The sequence below is a fragment of the Oryx dammah genome, unplaced genomic scaffold, assembly GCF_014754425.2.
Source record: "Oryx dammah isolate SB20612 unplaced genomic scaffold, SCBI_Odam_1.1 HiC_scaffold_28, whole genome shotgun sequence".
In the NCBI taxonomy this organism is placed as follows: Eukaryota; Metazoa; Chordata; class Mammalia; order Artiodactyla; family Bovidae; genus Oryx; species Oryx dammah.
In genome coordinates, this window is record NW_024070212.1 from 91,638,855 (window position 1) to 91,652,550 (window position 13,696).

General features: G+C 41.0%; 1 protein-coding gene across 16 annotated transcripts in view; it reads left to right on the top strand.

Moving 5' to 3' along the window:
* Nucleotides 1–5,818: 5,818 nt before the first annotated feature.
* Nucleotides 5,819–13,696, top strand: part of TUT4 (terminal uridylyl transferase 4) — a 136,317-nt gene continuing 128,439 nt past the window's right edge. For all 16 annotated transcript variants that reach the window (XM_040231117.1, XM_040231127.1, XM_040231129.1 and 13 more), the window contains exon 1: nt 5,819–6,143. The gene's annotated coding sequence lies outside the window, so the exon portion shown is untranslated. The remainder of the gene's footprint in view (nt 6,144–13,696) is intronic.

A 13,696-nucleotide genomic window follows, 5' to 3' on the forward strand; every position in this document is an offset into this window, starting at 1 on the left:
AGCATTCTTTGGCATTGCCTTTCTTTGGAATTGGAATAAAAACTGACTTTTCCCAGTCCTGTGGCCACTGCTGAGTTTTCCAAATGTGCTGGCATATTGAGTGCAGCACTTTCACAGCATCATCTTTTAGGATTTGAAACAGCTCCACTGAATTAAATGGAATCAATGGATAGCAAGTATTCACATGTGCTAGTGTGAGTCTGGGGCAGATGAGAAGAAACTTGATTTTAAGGATAAAGGGAATTAATTTTCATTGAATGTTTACTAAGATAGGCATTTTAACATATTTTAGCTTATTTAATTCCAAGAATGCAAAAAGATAAAAAGAAATCAATTCTTTACACTATCTTTGAGGTGAGCATTAGAGGCTCTGGTATTGCATGCTGCTTTTAAGAATCACAAAATTTTAAACTTTGAACCTACCTTCTGCTTTACAGATGACTTAGAGTGTCAACAAGCAATTTCTAGGTACTTTCTGAGTATCAGAATTGTTCTGGGTGCTGGAATACACAGGTGAAGAGGACATATTAGGACCATATCATGGGACTCTTTTTGACTTGAGAGTATCATCAGCCAGAGTCTATAAAAGGTTACCAAGCACTGAAGTCTCTCTCCTTGAAGAAATCAGGTTATTTGGGAGAAAAAAAGGAATCTTAGGAAAAAACTTTAGCAGATCTGATTGTATCTTTCTCTTACTTATGAATGTTCAGTAAGTTTCCATTAACTACAGGATAAAACCTGTTTTTTAAAAATAACATACATGCATGGCCTGTTATGATTTGTTCTCTTTATGATTTACCAGTAGATCTTAGTTTTAGCAGACTTATCTCTAAGGAACCTTTCTTGTTCTGATATAATTTACTCATCAGATCACCTTTTCACTCAATATGATGAATGATTTTTGCATTGGGTTTTCCTGTCACCTAGGAAACAAGAATACACAGAAGAACAATATAAAAAAGATCTTCATGACCCAGATAACCATGATGGTGTGATCAGTCACCTAGAGCCTAATATTCTGGAAAAGGAAGTCAAGTGGGCCTTAGGAAGCATCACTACGAACAAAGCTAGTGGAGGTGATAGAATTCCAGTTGAGCTATTTCAAATCCTAAAAGATGATGCTGTGAAAATGCTGCACTCAATATGCCAGCACATTTGGAAAACTCAGCATGGCCACAGGACTGGAAAAGGTCAGTTTTCATTTCAATCCCAAAGAAAGACAATGCTAAAGAATGTTCAAACTACCACACCATTATGCTCATCTCACACACTAGCAAAGTAATGCTCAAAATTCTCCAAGCCAGGCTTCAGCAGTACATGAACTGAGAACTTCCAAGCTGGATGTAGAAAAGGCAGAGGAACCAGCAATCACACTGGCAACATCTCTTGGATCATAGAAAAAGCAAGAGAGTTCTAGAAAAACATCTACTTCTGATTTATTGACTATGCCAAAGCCTCTGACTATGTGGATCACAACAAAATGGAAAATTCTTAAAGAGATGGGAATAGCAGACCACCTGACCTGCCTCCTGAGAGATCTGTATGCAGGTCAAGAAGCAACAGTTAGAACTGGACATGGAACAACAGACTGGTTCCAAATAGGGAAAGGAGTCTGTCAAGGCTGTATATTGTCATTCTGCTTATTTAACTTCTATGCAGAGTACATCATGTGAAATGCTGGGCTGGATGAAGCACAAGCTGGAATCAAGATTGCCGGGAGAAATATCAATAACCTCAGATATGCAGATGACACCACCCTTATGGCACAAAGTGAAGAAGAACTAAAGAGCCTCTTGATGAAAGTGAAAAAGGATAGTGAAAAAGCTGGCTTAAAACTCAACAGTCGGATACCATCACTTTACGGCAAATAGATGGGGAAACAGTGACAGACTTTATTCTTCTGGGCTCCAAAATCACTGCAGATGGTGATTGCAGCCATGAAATTAAAAGACACTTGCTCCTTGGAAGAAAAGATATGAGGAATCTAGACAGCATATTAAAAAGGAGAGACATTGCCAACAAAGGTCCATCTAGTCAAAGCTATGGTTTTTCCAGTAGTCATGTATGGATGTGAGAGTTGGACCATAAAGAAAGCTGACTGCCGAAGAACTGATGCTTTTAACTGTGGTGTTGGAGAAGACTCTTGAGAGTACCTTGTACTGCAAAGAAATCAAACCAGTCAATCTTAAAGGAAATCAGTCTTGAATATTCATTGGAAGGACTGATGCTGAAGCTGAATCTCAAACTTTGGCCACCTGATATGAAGAACTGACTTATTAGAAAAGATCCTGATGCTGGGAAAGATTGAAGGCAGGAGGAGAAGGTGACGACAGAGGATGAGATGGTTGGACAGCATCACCAACTTGATGGACATGAGTCTGAGTAAGCTCTGGAAGTTGGTAATGGACAGGGAAGCCTGGCATGCTGCAGTCCATGGACTCATGAAGAGTTGGATATGACTGAGTGACTGACCTGAACTGATAACCTAAGAAGATAATAGAGTATGAATATTGATCCACTGGGCAATTATATTTCTAATTACTTATGATGAAATAAGACTTTTGCTGTAAGTAATTTTCATCTGAGTTTGGGTGAAACTGAGCTCGCAGAACTTCCGAACTGGAGACTTAACCACAAGCATGAGGTCTTTCTTGCAAATATCAGATGTAAGTCCTTAGAGTATTTATATAGAGCAGTTAGATATTTACCATTTAATTTCTCATTAAATGGGTGATTCAATGGAAAGGACACATAATTGGTATTCTAGGACTGCCTGTGACTTCCTGTGTGACCCTGGCCACTAATGAAGTCTCTTATACCTTAACTTCCCTCATTTTTCACATAGAAATACCTGTGTTATATGTGTTTTATTGTAATGATAAACAGGAATATAGTTGCCAGAGGTTTCCTTCAACAAGTATGTAGGCATTATAAGGAATACAAATGTTAAGTATTTGCACTCAAGCTTATAACTTATTGGAGTCTGACTCATAAAAGCAATGTGTAAGGATTCAGAGAACAGAGGAATCTCATTCAGTGGCTTGTGGGGGTGGTGCTGATGATGATTTAATAAAGGAGGTAGAAGTTGAACGGATCTTGAGTAATAGGCAAAGTGTTACAAGAGAGTTATCTGGAAGGGATAAGAGCAGAGAGGCACTGGGATTCTGAGTCTGGCCCCTACCTTTGTTTTCAGAATCATTATTTCCTTTCCACTCCAGACAAAACAGTGTTCTCAGGATCACAGATATGTGTCTAGCACATAATAAGCAAACTTTTAGGGTTCAGCTTCTACCTCTTCCATTAAAACTTTACGCAAGTGGGTATTAGTCCAGCTCTTGATAAGACCTGTTGCCTTTATTGTAGCGCGATAGTAAACTTCCTTGCTCAATGGTGAACTTTTTTGGAGACAGGAATCTGGTTTGGCTTTGTATAACTCTTAGTGTTTTGCTCTTATTAAGTAATTGGGAAATTTTATTCAATTGAACTTGCTCCAGGGAACTTGATATCACTTACCAAAGAGAAGGGCATGTTAGTATCATCTTAATGTCTCTACAGGTTTTAAATTTGGAATCTGCTATTTTCCTTACATTATCTCTGTGAAGTAGCTATTTTGTCATTGAAAACTTACATATAAAGAAACACAGAGAGTATTTGGCTAAAATCAAACAACTGACAAGTGTTGAAGCTAGGTAGAGTTCTTTTAACTTGAAACGGTAACCCCCTCCAGTATTCTTGCTGGAGAATTTCATGGACAGAAGAGTCTGGCGGGTCGCAGTCCGTGAGATTGCGGAGTAGGAATGAGTGAGTAACACACTTACTCTGTGCACTATATCTGGGCACCTTGGCATGAAATGGGGCGTGGGGGATAAAATGTATTAATATTTAATTCTCAGAGATCTGGTTTTCTCATTTATAAATGGGACCTCATGGGATTGTTATAATTTTTTTGCTGGGGGGCTGTGCCGCTTGTGGGATCCTAGTTCCCTGACCAGGGATCACACCTGAATCCCTTGCATTGGACGCTCAGAGTTCTAACCATTCATCAGCAGAGAGAATTCTCTGTTATATGAATTGAATGGAAAAACATATGAAATCTCTAGCTCAATGACTAGCACTTAGTGGTCTCTTCTCATCAAACTTCAGATTCATATACATATAAACAGATAAATAAGAAGTAAACAGTTTTGGAGTGCAAAGAAGATGGATCCTGCAGAGAGGAAGGCCCCCTCTGTAAACTTTTATAGGTTCCAGCCTCTAAGTCACATCATGAGAAATTTTATTAGGCAATATCCGAGGTGGCTCAGTGGTAAAGAATGTGCCTGCCAATGCAGGAGATGCCAGTCCATCTCTGGGTGGGGGAAGATCCCCTGGAGAAGGAAATGGCCACCCACTCCAGTATTCTTGCCTGGGAAATCTCATGGACAGAGAGCCTGGTGGGGTTCACGGGGTCACAGGATAGTCCGACACGACTTAGCAAATAAATGACATCTTGTAAAGACTTAAGATTTTGCATCTTCCCTCAGGTCCACCCTATCATATCCTTTTCCTGCCTTAGCATGTGTCACCTGCAAGCACTATAGTTGTGTGATTTGTCCAGCTTTGAGGTTAGAGGTTGGGTGAATAATCTCCAAGGCTGGGACCTTAAAAAAATTAGGACCTGGGCTTCCCAGATGGTTCAGCGGGTAAAGAATCCACCTGCTATGCAGGAGACATAGGAGACGCCGGTTCAATCCCTCCGTGGGTAAGAGCCTCTGGAGGAGGAAATGGCAACCTATTCCAGGATTCTTGCCTGAAAAATCCCGTGGACAGAGGAGCCTGGTGGGCTACAGTCCAAAGTGTTGCAAAGAGTTGGACACGACTAAAAAAATTAACCAAACCATAAATCCTTTCCTATCGGGACTTTAAATAACTACGTGGAGGAACCTATATTAAAAGCGAAAGGGGGAGGAGGCTCAGGGATGGTAGTTGGTTCTAAAACCATGTAAAACTAAATAAGTGATTTCTAAAATCTTTTCCGGGCGGCGCGCGGAGCCGGTGGGTACTCTTGAAATTTCTCTTTGGCTCCTAACTCCAGAAACTGGCTGCATTGTAAAAGAAAAGGATTCCAGCTTTGGTGGGCTGGTGGCAAAGGTGAATGAATAGACGGGGAATGGTGGAGGAGACCCAGAGGATTCGATTCCTCTGTCTGCCTACTCGCTGGTGGTCAGAAGCTCGGGCTAACCGCCAAGGGTCCGCGGCGGCCGGGGCCAGGCCAGGTCAGTACACAGGCCGGAGGGTGCATGTCCAAGGCCGGGGTTTCCGACCCCCGGGGGTTGGCTTTCGGGCCCTCTTCACGCTTGGGGGCCTCCGCGGGGAGGTCCACAGCCCAGGAACCAGACCTAAGCAGGGCGGTAGTGCCCGAGACCCCGACCTCCGCAAGCAAATAGAGGTCCTCCCGCCGCTCTCCGGCGGGGCCCCGGCGGGGAGCTAGACTTAGCGACCCCCGCTCGGGGTCCCGCCCCGCCCCGCCCCGCCAGCCCGCGGTGACTTCAACCCTCCCCCAACGCTGAGGGGCCCCGCCCCCTCCTCGCGGGCTAACGAGTGTCCTCGCGCGCTCGCCCCTTCCCACAGCGTGAGTGTGAGTGAGCTATCCTCCCACCTCGGCCTCTCACCATTGTTTCCCGTCTCCACCACAAGCCCCTGAATGTAGCACTTCTCCCATTGGTGTTTACTACCTCCCGCCCCGGTTTAACCAGTGCCCTGGGGCCCCTAGAACGAAAGGAAGGGGCACCCCCAAACCCTCTCCTCCGCGCCTCCTACCCAGAGTCTCCTGTGCGTTTGTTCCCTACCCCCGCCCGGGTCGGGACTCCATTCAGCGCTCTGTCCCTCTCTCCCCTCCCCCCTCCCCTGGCTCCCTTTCTCCCTCGGCCCCCTCCCCTCAGCGGGTCCTCCTCTTTCTCTCCCCCTCTCTCCTCCCCCTCCCCATCCCTTCCCCCCCACAATGCAGTTCGCGGCGCGGCGGACATGGCGGTGGAGCCCTGAGCTCGTCGTGTCCTGGCCTCCAGCGGCGGCGGCGGTGACGGCGGCAGCGGGAGGCGGAGGGGGAGCGGGAGCCACTGAGATGAGGAGGCGCCGCGCGCGCCTGTAGCTCGCGGGCCTCGCAGGTACGGAGGTTCCGGCCGCGGCATCGCACCCGGCGCCCGAGGGGGTGTGCTCGAGGCAGGCCGGGCGGCCCCCTCTTCGCCCTCAGGTGCCGCGCCTCGCAGGTGTCGCGGTCCCGGCCCGAGCGCGTATCAGCCGCCCTCTTGGGGCCTGACACTTCTTTCTTTGCTGGATTGGGCATCGGGTGTCCCAGGGGAAGGCGGAGATGAGGGAGGTAGGGGCGGCGGCCTGGGCTTCCTGAGCAGGGCACCGGGGCGCTTTGGGACCGAACTCCACGGTGAGGTTGGGGCTCTCGGCCCCGAGCCGAAACCTGTAGACCCAGGCGGCGGATTTTGAGTTAACGGGATAGGAGTGAATATTCTCTGGGGTTCAGTAGGATTCCCTGTCCTGTGTGCCTTTTCTTTCACCCTGGCTTTGATATAGACTACGTATATAACTTATAGACACACACACGCATATAATACATAATAAATATTTATTCCGGGATCGCCCTTGTCGGGAGGAGAGAAGGCAGAGGTGTCTGTGAGGATTTCGTTTCTTGCTTGCCCGCCTTCTCTCTCCCCCGCCCCCCAGTCGAATGGTGGTAATGAACGCTTTTGACGTGGGAAACTGTGAGATTCGTATTTGTAAACAGATAGCACTCGCCGAGTGTGTTGTACGCCTCCGCGAGAGGTTTCAGGTCCTTTTGGTATCCGGATTGCAAAAGAATGAGATATTTAGACCTGAAAGAAAGACCTCATCGGGATTTCAAGTCGTATGTGGATGGGATGAATTACTGTTATTTTAACAACATTGATTAAATTCTTTTTAGATGATCAACTTTTTAATCAAATAAATTTTGTACCTTGCGCGAGATCTTAGTTTCGGTGTACCATGTTTCTTCGTTTTGATATATTTTTAACACAAAAGTAGTTCCTTGCACATTTGACGTTCTACTCCCTTTGTGATCTTCTTAGTGTCCAGAAGTGCAATTCGAATTTTGTATTGTTGGTATGCATTTAGTAATTAGCTGGAATGGATCAGGTTACCTTTTGTTTCCAAAGATCGGCGCCGCCCCCCCACAAGTCTTGTAGTCCCGAAATGTGTAACTCTGGGTTAAACAGAACATACACTGTTTCTGTTTTAAAGTGATGAGAACTATTAGTTATTAAGCTTGGGTAATCCCACCTGGATATGATAATTTAGAGAGAATGATATATCAGGGTGGTGAATTGTGGGATAGTTTTTTAAAAAATTTTTTTGGGGGGGTTACTATCAGCATGTTCTGTATGTGAGTAAACATACGTTCAAATTTTCTTTAGGCTCAGAACCCTTGTATATATGTCTGCTTAGAAATTGTTGCACTACACTGCATCCTAGTATTGATCAGTCACAACTTGTAAAATTATGAAATATTGATTCATTTAGAAAACTGCTTAAGACAATGAATTTACTAGTATCTAGTGTACTGTGATCCTTTTATAAACAGGTTTTAGAGTACATCTTAAAAACCGTATACTTTGGGGCAGATAAGAATTTTAAGTTGTTTTAGGCTTTAAAAAGATGATATTTAATGAAAAAAGAAAGCTTCCTTGAAATAATACAGAAAAGGAAGTGAAAAGTTTTAACATTTAATGTTTTAAGTCTAGCAAAATCTAAATACAAAAAAGAAATTAAAATGTGCCCATTGCCCTAGGTTGTTAGTAACAGATAAACTAACAAGATGTTATCATGCACATAAGTTTAGTTCAGTATTGTAAATGACTTCTAACATTACATTTAATTTTAATTAATGTAACTGGAACAGAACAGTGTCTATATTATAATTTTAGACTTTTTAAAATAAAAATTTATATTTGTAACTATAAATGTCTCTGATTAATAAAAAGCTGTTTAAAGAGAATTTTTTTTAGTTTTGAGTAATGGCACCCCACTCCAGTACTCTTGCCTGGAAAATCCCATGGACGGAGGAGCCTGGTGGGCTGCAGTCCATGGGGTTGCTCAGAGTTGGGCACGACTCAGTGACTTCACTTTCACTTTTCACTTTCATGCATTGGAAAAGGAAATGGCAACCCACTCCAGTGTTCTTGCCTGGAGAATCCCAGGGATGGCGGAGCCTGGTGGGCTGCTGTCTATGGGGTTGCACAGAGTTGGACACGACTGAAGCGACTTAGCAGCAGCAGCAGCAGAGTCATTTTAGTAACAGTAATTGGAGAACTTTTTGACCTTAAAGTTAACCTTGACATGCATAATAAGCAGGATTAATTATGTTGTATTCTTTATATAATGTCAAATCAGGATCTTTGGGTGGGAAAGGTTATGAATTTTATTTTTGCAGCAAGTTTCTGGTGTCAGAAAAGCTATAAATAAGACTTACCTATGAATGCTGATGTCAATAAATTTTATCCTTTTTCTTTAAAAAAAGACCATTTTGATAAATTCAGTGAGATATATTACTTCCTAATGTAAACTGCAAATGGTTGAATTAAGTTGTTACTGCAGATAGAAATATGTTCTAAAAAAGAACAATTCTAGAAAGACTAACAGGCAAGGGGAAGGGATACTGTAGTAAAGCAGGATGTGTAGACTTTTTCTCGTCTTAATGTTCGAGGAATTAAGATTGCTTTTGTTGAACTAAGTAAATTAGAATTTTTTTCACACTAAACTAAGTTTATACCTGTTTTATTTCAGGCATTGTGCTAGACATGTCCATGTATTTTTTTTATTTGTTCTATGTAACACCCCCATGAAACCTGTTTTCTTTTTTTTTTTTTTGAAACCTGTTTTCTAAATGAGGAATCTCTGACTCAGATGTTGGTTAATTTGCTTAAGATCATAGAGTTAGAAAGATTGAAAGCAGCTCTGCGTACTTTTTTTATAACATATGCCATGTTGCTTCTCAGATGTTTCAAGTGTTCTCCCAGTTTTATAGGAGGAACTGCCTCAGGTTGCTCATTCATTCATCATTTAATCATCAAACGTTTGTGTTTGTACTTTATGCTAGACATTGCTACATTTTAGAGGTATAAACTTATTGAAGATAGTCTCTTGCTTCAGGGAATTCATTCATATAATCAGTTCAGTTGCTCAGTCATGTCCGATTCTTTGCGACCCCATGGGCTACAGCACGCCAGGCTTCCCTGTCGATCATAGCTCCTGGAGTTTGCTCAAACTCATGTCCATCGAGTCAGAGATGCCATCCAACCATCTCATCCTCTGTCCCCTTCTCCTGCCTTCACTCTTTCCTGGCATCAGGGTCTTTTCTAATGAGTCAGTTCTTTCCATCTGGTGGCCAAAGTATTGGAGTTTTAGCATCAGTCCTTCCAATGAACGTTCAGGACTCATTTCCTTTAGGATTGATTGGTTTGATCTCCTTGCTGTCCAAGAGTCTTCTCCAACACCACAGTTCAAAAGCATCAATTCTTCAGCACTCAACTTTCTTTATAGTCCAACTCTCACATCCACACATGACTACTGGAAAAACCATAGCTTTGACTAGAGGGACCTTTGTTACAAAGTAATGTCTCTGCTTTTTAATATGCTGTCTAGGTTGGTCATAGCTTTTCTTTCAAGGAGCAAGCGTCTTTTAATTTCATTGCTGCAGTCTCCATCTGCAGTGATTTGCAGCTCCCCAAAATAAAGTCTGTCACTGTTTCTACTGTTTCCCCACCTATTTCCCATGAAGTGATGGGACCAGGTACCATGATTTTTGCTTTTTGGATGTTGAATTTTAAGCCAGCTTTTTCACTCTCCTCTTTTCACTTTCATCAAGAGGCTCTTTAGCTCCTCTTAGCTTTCTGCCATAAGGGTGGTATCGTCTGCATATCTGAATTTATTGATATTTCTCCCGCCAGTCTTGATTCCAGCTTGTGCTTCAAACAGCCCAGCATTTTGCTCGATGTACTCTCCATATAAAGTAAATAAGCAGGGTGACAATATTACAGCCTTGACAAACTCCTTTCCTAATTTTGAAGCAGTCTAGTGTTCCATTTCCGGTTCTAATTGTTGCTTCTTGCTGCTGCTGCTGCTGCTAAGTCGCTTCAGTCGCGTCCGACTCTGTGCGACCCCATAGACGGCAGCCCACCAGGCTCCCCCATCCCTGGGATTCTCCAGGCAAAAACACTGGAGTGGGTGCTTCTTGACCTGCATACAGATTTCTCAAGAGGCAGACACATAATAGTCTGGTAGTTTTAAATGGGTATTTGATTTATAATGATAATAAGTAACTTACTGCATAGTTACTATTTGTTAATTTCTTTCCAAAGATCTTAGACTATTAACTCAGGCCTCACAACAGTTTATAAATTATCAGCATTTATAGGTGAGGAAAGTAGCTGCAGAAAGACTAAATAGCTTGGATAAGATCTAGTTTGCTGCTGAGCCAGGAATTGAACTCTGGGTGTCTAAGTCTAGAGTTAGAGCTCTTAACACTATGCTGTGTTGCACCTCAAGCTTAGGTTGTAGTATGCAGAGAGTGTTAAATTCAAAATAGCCACATGGGTTGTCAAAAACTATCTTTTAAGAACATAAGAGTGTGAATTATACATGACAATGAAATTTAATTGCATTTTGTTAGTCTTAGCTGTACATTGTAGTTTAAATAATTTAATTATCATTAAAATTGATTGGTCATTAACTATTTAAGCTCAATCTTGTGCTGAGTGTTAGGTTTAGGTCAGTGGTATTCGAACTATGTGTTGGGAATCTTTGGAGTTTCTGAGTCATAATTGTTTTCATAGTAATGTTAAGAAGATATTTCCCTTTTCCCTTTTCATTTTCTCACCTGGAATGTAGAATGATAGAAACATATGAAAACATTATTGCTTTGATGGCTATTGGAATGTGTAATTGTGGTTTTGTTTTGTTTTTTGCTTTTGCTTTGAGATACAATTTTCAGTAAGGTAAAACTCACCCTTTTAAAGCATGTAGTTCAGGGACTTCCCTAGTGGTCTAGCAGTTAAGATTTCATGCTTCCAATGCAGGGAACACGGGTTTGATTCCGGGTTGGGGAACTAAGATCCCGCATTCCACGAGGTGTGGCCAAAAAAAAAGCATGCAGTTTTCAGTGTATGTTCATAAGCTTATGTAACCATCACCGTTATTTAATTCCAGAACATGTTCATCTTCCTCCAAGAAACCCTGTGCCCTTTAGCAATCACCCTGCATTCCCCTCTACTCCCACCCCCTCAAGCTTTTGGCAACCACTGAACTGCTTTTCTGTCTTTGGAATTGCCTACTTTGGACGTTTCATATAAGTAGAATCATATAACATATGTATAATCATATGTTAGTAGTATAATCATATAACAGGCTTTTTGTGCCTGGTTTCTTTCACTGAAGCATAATGTTTTCAAGATTCATCCATAATGTATTGTGTATTAGCACTTCAGTCCTTTTTATGGTTGAATAATACTACATTGTATGGAATGTATTCTATGGAGATACCACATTTTGTTTATCCATTCATCATTTGATAGACATTTGGGTTTTTTTCCACTTTTTGGCTGTTACAAATATTGTTGCTTTGAACATTCATGTGTAAGTTTTTGTGTGGATATGTTTTCATTTCTCTTGGATATATACCCAGGAGTGGAATTGCTGAGGGTTTTGGTACATTTATGTTTAACTTTATGGAGGACCTGCCGAACTATATTCCCGAGAGGCTTCACTATTTTATATTTTCACTAGTAATATATGAGGGTTCTAATTTCTACCCATCCTCACCAATACTTGTTATTGTCCATCTTTTAAATTCTAGCTATCTAACTGGTGAAGTGGTATCTCATTGTGGTTTTGATTTGCAGTTCCTTAATGACTAATGATGTTGAGCAGCTCTTCATATGTCTGTTGGCTTTTTGTATATTTTATTGGGAGAAATGTCTATTTAAATTCTTTGCTCATTTAAAAAATTGGATTATTTGTTTTATTGTTATAAGAGTTCTGTATATATTCTGGATATTAGATCCTTGTTAGATAAATGATATGCAAAAATGTCCTCTTTTGTGAATTGTCTATTCATTTTCTTTTTCAAATGTAAGAATTGTGGCAAAAGATGCATAAAAGTTACCATTTTAATCATTATTAAGTGTATATTCAGTGATACTAGGTACATTCAGTGTTGCACACATCATCACCACCATCCATGTTCAGAACTTTTTCCTTTTTCCTGTTCTGTGCCCACTAAGCAATAACTCCTTATTCCCTCTTCCCCTCAACCCCTAGCAGCCATCATTCTACTTTCTGTTTCTATGACTTTGACTACTGTATGTAATTAGAATCATATAATATCTGTCTTTTTGTAACTTGTTTACTTCATTTAGCAGTGTCTTAAAGGTTCTTCTATGCTCTAGTATGTATCGGAATTTCCTTCCTTTTTAAGGCTGAATAATTATCTATTGTATTTATGTATAGACCATATTTTGTTTTTCCAGTTATCTGTTGATAGACACTTTGGTTGCTTCTGCCTTTTGGCTTTTGTGAATAATGCTGCTGTGAATATGGGCATACAAATACCTGTTTGGTTCCCTGCTTTCTGTTCTTTGGAAATATACCTAGAAGTGGAATTGCTGGATCATGTGGTAAATCTTTGTTTAATTTTTTGAGGAATTGCCATTTTGTTCATTTTCTGGAGTGTGTTTTTTCAAGCACCCAAGTTTTAGGTTTTGATAAAGTTATATTTTTATAACATATATTTTTCCTTGTGCTTCCAGAGTCATATCTAAGATAAGCCAAGATTATAAAAATTTACACCTATGTTTTCTTCTGACAGTTTTGTAGTTTTAGCTTTTACATTTAGTTCTTTGACCCATTTTTAGATAATTTTATATGTGCTGTGAGGTATAGGTCCAACTTCATTCTTTATCATGCGGCTGTCCAGTTGTCCTGGCATCATTTAGTGGCAAGACTGTTATTTCCCTTGTTGAATGGTCTTGGCATCATTGTTGAAATCAGTTGACCATAAATGTCTCTGTTTACTTCTGGATTCTCAATTGATTCTGGAGTCTCCATTGATTTGTATGTCTGTGCTTATGGCAGTACCACCCACCCAGTCTTAATTACTATAGCTTTGTAGAAAGTTTGAAGTTGGAAAATCGAAGTTGAAGTTCTGAGTTCTCCAACTTTACTTTTCTTTTTCAATATTGTTATGGCTGTTTTTAGTCCTGTGCATTTCTGTGTGAATTTTAGGATCTGTTTGTCAGTTTTTGGAGAAAACCTTGTATTTCTTTTGTTAAATTTATTCCTGAGTATTTTATTCTTTTTGAAGCAATTGTAAATGGAATTTTGGACTCTACATTGCTAGTATATAGAAATACAATTGATTTTTGTATGTTGATCTTGGATAGCACCCTTGCTAGGCTTATTTATAGCTCTAATTACTTTTTTGTAGATTCCTTAGGACTTTATATATGAGATCATGTCATCTGCAAATATAGATTGCTTTACTTCTTCCTTTCTATTCTGGATGCCTTTTAATTTGTTTTTCTTCCCTAATTGCCCTGGCTAGTACAGTATTGAATAGAAGTGAAGACAGTAGGGAATTTCCTGGTGGTCCAGTAGATAGGACTTGGTGCTTTTA